This window comes from Oncorhynchus kisutch, linkage group LG8 (assembly GCF_002021735.2).
Source record: "Oncorhynchus kisutch isolate 150728-3 linkage group LG8, Okis_V2, whole genome shotgun sequence".
In the NCBI taxonomy this organism is placed as follows: Eukaryota; Metazoa; Chordata; class Actinopteri; order Salmoniformes; family Salmonidae; genus Oncorhynchus; species Oncorhynchus kisutch.
The window spans coordinates 48,889,960-48,901,778 of record NC_034181.2 but is presented as its reverse complement, the minus strand read 5'-3'; positions in this window follow the sequence as shown (position 1 = coordinate 48,901,778).

Sequence of the window (11,819 nt, the reverse complement as noted above, 5' to 3'; positions counted from 1 at the left end):
GTCTTCGAAAGCCAAGTCAACAAACAGATTACCGACCATTTCGAATCTCACCATACCTTCTCTGCTATGCAATCTGGTTTCAGAGCTGGTCATGGGTGCACCTCAGCCACGCTCAAGGTCCTAAACGATATCTTAACCGCCATCGATAAGAAACATTACTGTGCAGCCGTATTCATTGATCTGGCCAAGGCTTTCGACTCTGTCAATCACCATATCCTCATCGGCAGACTCGACAGCCTTGGTTTCTCAAATGATTGCCTCGCCTGGTTCACCAACTACTTCTCTGATAGAGTTCAGTGTGTCAAATCGGAGGGTCTGCTGTCCGGACCTCTGGCAGTCTCTATGGGGGTGCCACAGGGTTCAATTCTTGGACCGACTCTCTTCTCTGTATACATCAATGAGGTCGCTCTTGCTGCTGGTGAGTCCCTGATCCACCTCTACGCAGACGACACCATTCTGTATACTTCCGGCCCTTCTTTGGACACTGTGTTAACAACCCTCCAGGCAAGCTTCAATGCCATACAACTCTCCTTCCGTGGCCTCCAATTGCTCTTAAATACAAGTAAAACTAAATGCATGCTCTTCAACCGATCGCTACCTGCACCTACCCGCCTGTCCAACATCACTACTCTGGACGGCTCTGACTTAGAATACGTGGACAACTACAAATACTTAGGTGTCTGGTTAGACTGTAAACTCTCCTTCCAGACCCATATCAAACATCTCCAATCCAAAGTTAAATCTAGAATTGGCTTCCTATTTCGCAACAAAGCATCCTTCACTCATGCTGCCAAACATACCCTTGTAAAACTGACCATCCTACCAATCCTCGACTTTGGCGATGTCATTTACAAAATAGCCTCCAATACCCTACTCAACAAATTGGATGCAGTCTATCACAGTGCAATCCGTTTTATCACCAAAGCCCCATATACTACCCACCATTGCGACCTGTACGCTCTCGTTGGCTGGCCCTCGCTTCATACTCGTCGCCAAACCCACTGGCTCCATGTCATCTACAAGACCCTGCTAGGTAAAGTCCCCCCTTATCTCAGCTCGCTGGTCACCATAGCATCTCCCACCTGTAGCACACGCTCCAGCAGGTATATCTCTCTAGTCACCCCCAAAACCAATTCTTTCTTTGGCCGCCTCTCCTTCCAGTTCTCTGCTGCCAATGACTGGAACGAACTACAAAAATCTCTGAAACTGGAAACACTTATCTCCCTCACTAGCTTTAAGCACCAACTGTCAGAGCAGCTCACAGATTACTGCACCTGTACATAGCCCACCTATAATTGAACCCAAACAACTACCTCTTTCCCAACTGTATTTAATTTTAATTTATTTATTTATTTTGCTCCTTTGCACCCCATTATTTTTATTTCTACTTTGCACATTCTTCCATTGCAAAACTACCATCCCAGTATTTTACTTGCTATATTGTATTTACTTTGCCATCATGGCCTTTTTTGCCTTTACCTCCCTTCTCACCTCATTTGCTCACATTGTATATAGACTTGTTTATACTGCATTATTGACTGTATGTTTGTTTTTACTCCATGTGTAACTCTGTGTCGTTTTATCTGTCGAACTGCTTTGCTTTATCTTGGCCAGGTCGCAATTGTAAATGAGAACTTGTTCTCAACTTGCCTACCTGGTTAAATAAAGGTAAAATAAAAAATAAATAAAAATGAAACGCTTTATTGAAAGAAATTCATTATCCAGGTATTATAAATACATAAATGCATTATAATTATGATAATTGTAATATTGTAAATACAAGTTAAATCTGAACTTCAATGCACATATGGCGTGCATTATAAAACGAGGAATAAAGACGAGGTAGGGAGAGAGGTATAGAAGACAGAAAGGGAAAGAGTTAAGAACAGCGGCAGACAGCATTCATGATTTATGAATTACAGTGCTACCCTAACATTCTCTCAGGTCATCACAACTGCAGTGTCTCCTAACCAGCCTTGGGCCCCAAGTTGGCCCGAAGGTTATCTTAAGAGCCGGTGAGGTGGCGATGACGGGACTGGCTTCCTCTCTCACATCAAAACATACCTGCAGACGAGAGAGCATTATTAAGCCTTGCTTTTTAAAATTCTAACACAGTCAGTCATCTTAAATCAAGAGATGAAATGCAAAACTGCCCTTTGATCATTAACTCTGGGACTACTACATCTCTGTCTGTAATTCAATGTAAGACATCTCTTTAATAATACTTCCTGTTGACCCGACCAAGTGACATCTCACCTACGATCATGCTGTGCCCTCTGTGTCAGCCAGTTCAGATATGGGAGGGGTTCACCAAAACAGCCGATATAACCTAGAGGATTTAGGGAGAACGGGGAGAGGGATGAAGTGTAGAAGAGACACTATTCTGTATGTGTGGTCTCACCTGGTGTTCATACTAAGTGGCTACAGAGTATTTTATGCTGAAATACAGACACATGAGGACAAACAATAGAACATAATGTCAATAGAAGACACTGTATGTGACGCAGACACCTATCAGAGTGTACCTGAAACATTTAAATATAGAGTGCTATGTGTCTCACTACTTGGTCATTGCAAGGCTAACCCCCAGGGAAATCATGACTTGGCAGCAACAGATAGTCCAGTGACAATGGCTGTGTTTATGTGGTGTAAATCTGAAAATTAGCAGCTGACATCTTAAGTTTAAAAAAAAATTCATGCATGTGAGACAGGTTTCATATACAACAAGACAGGCAGAGATGGAGAACAAGAACACAGAGCAGTTTAATTACCTCTGGTTATGGACACTTTTGCCAGCAATAAAGCTTCCACGGCCTGTTCATCGGAGAGTGAAAATCTGGCAATATCTACATTTTCGACCCCTTGGTCAGCTCACTCTCTGAAAGTAAAAAGAAAACAGCTTCTTTTTTATAGATATGAAAACAATAACTGAGACATGACCATTCAATCTAAAGCAGCAGATGTCATTTTTAGGACAAGTCAATACAGCCCAGTGCTGCTTACCTGAGATGTCATCTTCGTAGGTGTCCGCTTTGACTTCCTTTGTGTTGGCAAAAAGTTGCTTTCAGAACAATTATTTTGGATTGAAAATAAAAAAGGTTTTGCTCTCAACAAAAAGACACAAATGTACCTCCATAGCATATAACAATTTGCCTGTGAATAACCACACCTTCATACAAACTTGCAACTGTATGCAGAATTCTTGACGCACAACCGAAGATGCTGCCATATCCTGTCAGCACATCCACAAGCGAGCCACTCAGGAGCAGAATGATGACATGTGGAAGAGGGAATGGAACGAGATAGGAACAGCAATTTGTTGCAAGTTGGGGAGGAGGGCTAATAGCTGAACAATAGACTATTCAACCTTTACTAAAGAATAGTCTAATAGCCTAGCTAGGTGTGAACCCCCCCTCCTATCACAGACCAGATTTCCCCAACGACCATGGGGTAGCTTGCTACTCAATGTAATGAAGTAATGACTTTTCAAATAAGTTACCTTACACGTTATGTTGGCTGACAATTTGTTGGCTAAGCTGTCCTTACGAACCACTTAGCATATCATTACAGCAGTATTTACCAGTATGTTAGCTAGTTACCTAACTTTAGTAGTTAAAGATCAAACTTGCCACTATATTAACTATAGGCAATCTAACTACACAATGTTTATTGACTTGATTATTCTAGTCATTCTTAGCTTAGCTAAATTGTGTAGTAGTTGTGCTTTCTCAATGGACATTCTTGTGCTTTCGTAAATTCGCTCTGGCTATCTATAGTCTGGACAAAAGAACAAGTCAAAACGGCTTAAGAACATTGGCTAAGCTGGAACACTAGCGCGAGCCCATAGCAAAATAATGGAATTGAATGTTTGCAGAGCCTGTTTTGACTGGAGTGATGCTTAGAATTCCATAAAAATGTTTCCCTTTCTATTTTACCACTACAATCTGTTCGTTGGACGAAACTGGAAAAAAACTACTTGTGTAGAAAGTAAACATCCGCACCTCGATAGTGTCAACTGAGCTTATGTCTGTGTATTGAAAAATTAGGGAAAAAATTCAATGTTTGACTATTTCTGGTCTAGCGATCGATGACAAACGAGCTCGCTGCCCAGACATACATAATTATAAAGTGGAGATTCTAATGATTAAAATGGTGTCCATGTAAAAGTTTTGCTTCCGTCCGTCCATCTCCTCACCACTACCTGGGCTCAAACTAGGGACCCTCTGCACACATAGACAACAGCCACCTTCAATGCATCGTTACCCATCGCTCCACAAAAGCTGCAGAGCAAGGGGAACAACTACTTCCAGGTCTTAGAGCAAGTAACGTCGCCGATTTAAATTCTATTAGCGCACACCCCGCTAACAAGCTAGCCATTTCACACCGGTTACACCCGACTTGAAAAAAAATCTAAATATACACTTTGCGAGATATTTGCCGAAATAGACAGACATACCTATATTTCCCCCATAGGAAACAATGGGAAGACCTCAGAGCACCAATATTATTTTTGTTGTTTACATTGTGTTGTTTGCATTTTAACTATAAAACAACGTGAGCAGGTCTCATTGCCAACAATAGTGAATTATAAATTGTGACGTTGAACGTTAAGCTGGGAATAGAATGTTCGAAAGGCGAGTTAGTGCCATGGTGCTTAATATAACTAATAGGAGCTGTCAGGGTGAAAAATGCACTAATATAAGTTCTGTTTTTTAGTGATTTAAAAAAATATATATATATTTTTTAATTTCACCTTTATTTAACCTGAGTAACAGTTTTGCTTCTGTTCATCCCCTCGCCCCTCGCCCCTGGGCTCAAACCAGTGACCCAGTGCTCCACAAAAGCCACTGCCTTGCAGAGCAGGGTAGCCTAGAGGTTACAGAGTTGGACTAGTAATCGGAAGTTTGCAAGTTCAAACCCCCGAGCTGACAAGGTACAAATCTGTCGTTCTGCCCCTGAACAGGCAGTTAACCCACTGTTCCTAGGCCGTCATTGAAAATAAGAATTGGACTGGGAGATGTTTCGTATTGTGTCAGATAACAACATTGACGAATACGCTGATTCGGTGTGCGAGTTCATTAGAACGTGCGTTGAAGATGTCGTTCCCATAGCAACGATTAAAACATTCCCTAACCAGAAACCGTGGATTGATGGCAGCGTTCGTGTGAAACTGAAAGCGCGAACCACTGCTTTTAATCAGGGCAAGGTGTCTGGTAACATGACCGAATACAAACAGTGCAGCTATTCCCTCTGCAAGGCTATCAAACAAGCTAAGCGCCAGTACAGAGACAAAGTAGAATCTCAATTCAACGGCTCAGACACAAGAGGCATGTGGCAGGGTCTACAGTCAATCACGGACTACAGGAAGAAATTCAGCCCAGTCACGGACCAGGATGTCTTGCTCCCAGGCAGACTAAATAACTTTTTGCCCGCTTTGAGGACAATACAGTGCCACTGACACGGCCTGCAACGAAAACATGCGGTCTCTCCTTCACTGCAGCCGAGGTGAGTAAGACATTTAAACGTGTTAACCCTCGCAAGGCTGCAGGCCCAGACGGCATCCCCAGCCGCGCCCTCAGAGCATGCGCAGACCAGCTGGCCGGTGTGTTTACGGACATATTCAATCAATCCCTATACCAGTCTGCTGTTCCCACATGCTTCAAGAGGGCCACCATTGTTCCTGTTCCCAAGAAAGCTAAGGTAACTGAGCTAAACGACTACCGCCCCGTAGCACTCACATCCGTCATCATGAAGTGCTTTGAGAGACTAGTCAAGGACCATATCACCTCCACCTTACCTGACACCCTAGACCCACTCCAATTTGCTTACCGCCCAAATAGGTCCACAGACGATGCAATCTCAACCACACTGCACACTGCCCTAACCCATCTGGACAAGAGGAATACCTATGTGAGAATGCTGTTCATCGACTACAGCTCGGCATTCAACACCATAGTACCCTCCAAGCTCGTCATCAAGCTCGAGACCCTGGGTCTCGACCCCGCCCTGTGCAACTGGGTACTGGACTTCCTGACGGGCCGCCCCCAGGTGGTGAGGGTAGGCAACAACATCTCCTCCCCGCTGATCCTCAACACTGGGGCCCCACAAGGGTGCGTTCTGAGCCCTCTCCTGTACTCCCTGTTCACCCACGACTGCGTGGCCACGCACGCCTCCAACTCAATCATCAAGTTTGCGGACGACACAACAGTGGTAGGCTTGATTACCAACAACGACGAGACGGCCTACAGGGAGGAGGTGAGGGCCCTCGGAGTGTGGTGTCAGGAAAATAACCTCACACTCAACGTCAACAAAACTAAGGAGATGATTGTGGACTTCAGGAAACAGCATAGGGAACACCCCCCTATCCACATCGATGGAACAGTAGTGGAGAGGGTAGTAAGTTTTAAGTTCCTCGGCATACACATCACAGACAAACTGAATTGGTCCACTCACACAGACAGCATCGTGAAGAAGGCGCAGCAGCGCCTCTTCAACCTCAGGAGGCTGAAGAAATTCGGCTTGTCACCAAAAGCACTCACAAACTTCTACAGATGCACAATCGAGAGCATCCTGGTGGGCTGTATCACCGCCTGGTATGGCAACTGCACCGCCCTCAACCGTAAGGCTCTCCAGAGGGTAGTGAGGTCTGCACAACGCATCACCGGGGGCAAACTACCTGCCCTCCAGGACACCTACACCACCCGATGCTACAGGAAGGCCATAAAGATAATCAAGGATAACAACCACCCGAGCCACTGCCTGTTCACCCCGCTGTCATCCAGTAGGCGAGCTCAGTACAGGTGCATCAAAGCTGGGACCGAGAGACTGAAAAACAGCTTCTATCTCAAGGCCATCAGACTGTTAAACAGCCACCACTAACATTGAGTGGCTGCTGCCAACACACTGTCAATGACACTGACTCAACTCCAGCCACTTTAATAATGGGAATTGATGGGAAATGATGTAAATATATCACTAGCCACTTTAAACAATGCTACCTTATATAATGTTACTTACCCTACATTATTCATCTCATATGCATACGTATATACTGTACTTTATATCATCGACTGCATCCTTATGTAATACATGTATCACTAGCCACTTTAACTATGCCACTTTGTTTACATACTCATCTCATATGTTATACTGTACTCAATATAATCTACTGTATCTTGCCTATGCTGCTCTGTACCATCACTCATCCTTATGTACATATTCTTTTTCCCCTTACGACAGTAGTTTTTGGGAATTGTTAGTTAGATTACTTGTTCGTTATTACTGCATTGTCGGAACTAGAAGCACAAGCATTTCGCTACACTCGCATTAACATCTGCTAACCATGTGTATGTGACAAATAACATTTGATTTGATTTGATTTGATTTGAATTTGTTCTTAACTGACTTGCCTAGTTAAATAAAAAATATAAAAAATAAAAAGGTGAACAACTACTTCCAGGTCTCAGAGTGAGTGACATCACCATTTGAAACTCTATAATAATAATCAAATGAATTAAGCCAAATTTCTTAAAATCAATCCCATGTACTATGTTATTACTAAAAATGGTTAAATTCTCTGGTAATGCCAATACGGAATACTATCAAATTCTTCTCAAAGATGCCCTCTGGTGGTCAAACTAGCAATAACTTGCAGTAACAGAGGAAATAGCTGAGAATTAAATGATGTGCCACAGAATGCTGCAGCAGCACGCAGGGTGTGATGCAGTATGACGCAACTTTTAAAGGAGGAACCACTGTAAGGTGAGAAATCTGTACTGCCCTGCCAACTTCACTGTTGCTCCAAGCAGAGGAAACTGCATTCCTGAAATACATAAAAATGCGTGAAGACTTCTGCCTGAAGCCCATACACGTCGCAGCGTACATGTTGGACCCCAAGTATGCTGGCAAGAGCATCCTGTCTGGTCCAGAGATCAACAAGGCCTATGGTATCATCACTACCGTGTCTCTCAACATTGGCCTGGATGAGGGCAAGGTTCTTTGCAGTCTGGCAAAGCACACATCCAAGCAAGGGCTTTGCAATAATGGCAGTTGTGCCAACATATCTCATCAACCACCTGGTGGAAGGGACTTTGTGGATCTGAGGCTCTTTCCGCTGTTGCCTCCATCATTTTCCAAATCCCATCAACATCAATCGCCTCAAAGTGCAACTGGTCCTTGTTTGGGAACACACACCAAAGCACGCAACAGGCTGACCAATACAGGGGTTGAAAAATTGGTGGCCATTTGGGTAAATTTGAGGCTTTTTGAGCCTGACAATGAGCCATCATCAACAGGGTTGGAAAGTGACAGTGAAGATGAGGCCTCAGAGTCTGATGTTCAAGAGTTGGAAGCCTGAGAGGAAGACAACCAAAGTTTTGGTTTCTAGACTTTTTACAGATGTATTTTGAAAGCGTTTTTTGGGACGCAATGGTTCATTGGGGATCCTTCAATATTACCTTTTGTTGTTTAGTGAAATAATCCCATGTGAAGAGTCAACTCATTTAATTAAAGTTCAATTTGTAACTAAATTGTATTTTTTTTATTTCTATTAGAAGGATTTAATCATTTGCAATTATGTCTACTTCTGAAAAGGCAAAAGGTTTATGTTTCTGTCTTCATATGATATGCTAATAAATACTCTATATCCAATGCAAAAAACATCTACATTTAAATGGTATTAATATTAATTTGCATATATTTCCATTAATTCCCATATATTCCCAGGAATTACCCATATATTCTCGTTAATTCCTACGGAAAGTTTCCACCCCTAAATATTCCCCAAAATGTGCAACCGTAGTTCAATCACATATACTTTGAGGTACAGGATATTGAGAAGTAAAGTTTACCACACAGAGTTTGAGTCAGAAGCATATTAATTCAAGTCAATAAAATGTCACATGTGATTGGCATCATAGTTAATTCTGCATTGTCTAAAATGACACTCATGTCTGTTATTGCATTGGCTTTCACACTGACAGCTGCATGCTGGTGCTGAAATTATCCCATGAAGACAGCTAAACCTGCACTTTTCATAGGCTTTCTGTCTTGGATTGGTTATTATGCTTAAATACAGGACTCTACCACCAACACTTACGTGCTGAAGAACCCATTTAAGATGGCTTTATTTAACTTTGATACCCTTAAATGATTACACAATACGCATTCATGTTTGCCTGCGTCATTAAGACTGTCTTCTGTATGTTTGGGAATTTTTGAAGACAAGCCACAGTAGAATAGAAACAAGACAGGGAAATTCAAAAACATTATGGTCATTATTTTTACAAGATAATGAATTGGAAGAAATCTGTCATATGGAAAGTGCTATCTTGATTACAATCATTCTTGATTACAATGAATCCATTCACCTCTCAAGTTTTTCTTCCGGGAGTAGTAACACAGTATCTGGTTGGCTGACATTATACCAGTTTTTGGTGCTTTCGGGGATTAGCAGTTTAAAGGCCCAGAATACCCCGGGAATAGCATAACCATAGAAAGAAAATCACTATTGCAACAAGAATACTTTTAACATAACAATCAAGAGCTCACATCTTCAAGTAATTAATTAAAGAACACATTACATTTCAATAATTACCAACTAAGACACAATGTTTTATGATGACTAGGAATTGACCTGTTTCTGTGACCGCCACTCCTCAGGACCATTCCACGTACGAATCCATTCGGGGATGTTTGTCTTTGGGACCCTGTAATTTCTCTACCAATCAGTCACATGGGCCGCCATCAACCCTTCATTCATAAAGCTCAAAGTACCTCTTAGTGGTACATTGAGTTTGTTGAAACGTTAAATCCGTATCCCAGCCATGATGGGATATCTTTAGCCTTAGTTTAGCTCACGTGCTGGGTTTGGTCTCCCTTACATCAACTGCCAATTATACACTTCTCCTGGGTGTGGATAGGTCCGGTCAGCAGGAGGAGAAATCTGAAACATCAGTTTTTGGGCACTGAAGTGCACAAAAACATACCAAATGGGAAACTTTTTTTCCAAACACTGTTATTATCCCACAAGTTGAAACACTACAAGTGCTACTGTGAATTCAATGTTAGCAGTGGTCTTAAACCCTCTTACTGTGTGTTACATCATAAAGAGACCCACGATATCCTTAGGATAGTGTTTGCAGACCACTCCAGTAAGGTCATAAGAGAAGTTGCCAAGTCTCTACTTCCCACTCTTATTCCTCTTTACCCTTTAATACATCTATTTTCAAAAATAGGAAAGATATAATATGTTTGGCATACAATTTCACAAGCATATGGATGAACTTTTCAGTATGTGCAGGAGTAAGAATGACACATCTTGGGCACATCAACGGTCAGTAAGAACATGTTTGGATCATATATCATGTCTCTGAAGTGGCGGAGTATATTGTGTATTTGACAGTGCACAGCAATAGACAATATGAAGGCTATGTCATTGATGTTCATTTCTAAGGCAGTTACCCTAATCCATTATGGTTATTACAATGGAGTTCCACCACATCAAGTCACTGTGTAACAGTAATGAGTTGAGCAGAGGACGAGGGAAAAATAAGTTATGTATTTTCATAGTCTTATAATACAGGATACTACCACCAAGTACAAGAACATTGAGTAATTCATAGACGCATGCTAGAGTGTAGAACATGACAAAATGCTATGTTGTGAAAACATAGAAAGTAACCAAATTACAGTGTTAGCCCTAAGGCACATCATGCATTCTGTTTCCTTTAGATATAGAAGCATAATAAAAAAAACGATCTAAAAACAGAAAATGTGTTTGGCTGCTTGTGGTTAGCACTATTTAAAATAAAAAAAGTAAACTAGAATTATCTGAACCTAGAAATGTATAAAATCCTGACTGCACCCTTTCTTGCTCTGTCATTTAGCTAAAAATGACTAAAATTGGGATGGTCAGGCCTCTTATGTGGGCCATAAACACAAACAGAGTCAGAGTTTGAAATAATACAGTATGGCCAAGGCCTATCAGAATAGGTGGCACAGGAAAATACTGGATGCCACCACAGTAAAAGGTACAGCAACAGTTTCACAGCACTATAGAACACACAGTAATGAATACAGAGTTGTTCAAGGGTGGAACATGTATGAACAGAATTAAAAACATGCTTGGCATTTGTAGTAGGTGCCTGAAAGTATCTTCAGCTAACTGCATATAATTATCTAATGTCACATTAATTTAGCTCTCATTCCAATGTTTTAGAAATTAGACACCTTTACACTACTTAATCTTGAGTATTTCATTTGATAGTGACAAGTTAAAACAATGTTTGTCAAACAAAATTAAGTGTTATAACTATCAACTATTGTCATACGCTGATCTGTTTCACCTGTCCTTGTGATTGTCTCCACCCTCTCCAGGTGTCGCTTATTTTCCCTGGTGTATTTATCCCTGTGTTTCCTGTCTCTCTGTGCCAGTTTGTGTATGTCTTTCAAGTCAACCAGCATGCTTTCCCGTACTCCTGCTTCTATTATCTTTTTCCTAGTCCTCCCGGTTTTGACTCTTGCCTGTTTTCTGGACTCCGTACCCACCTGCCTGATCATTCTGCCTGCTCTGACCTCGAGCCTGCCTACCACTCTGGACCTCCTGGACTCTGAACTGTTTTTGACCTTTTTGCCTAGCCACGACCATTCTTTCGCCTACCCCTTTTGGATTGATTAATAAATATTAAAGACACAAACTATTTGCTTCCCGTGTCTGCATCTGGGTCTCGCCTTGTGCCCTTAATAACTATGCAAGGCAGCACTTAGGAAAATTACAGTTAATTCGGTCTAATTCTAAAATTAGAAAAGTTCAAACAAGT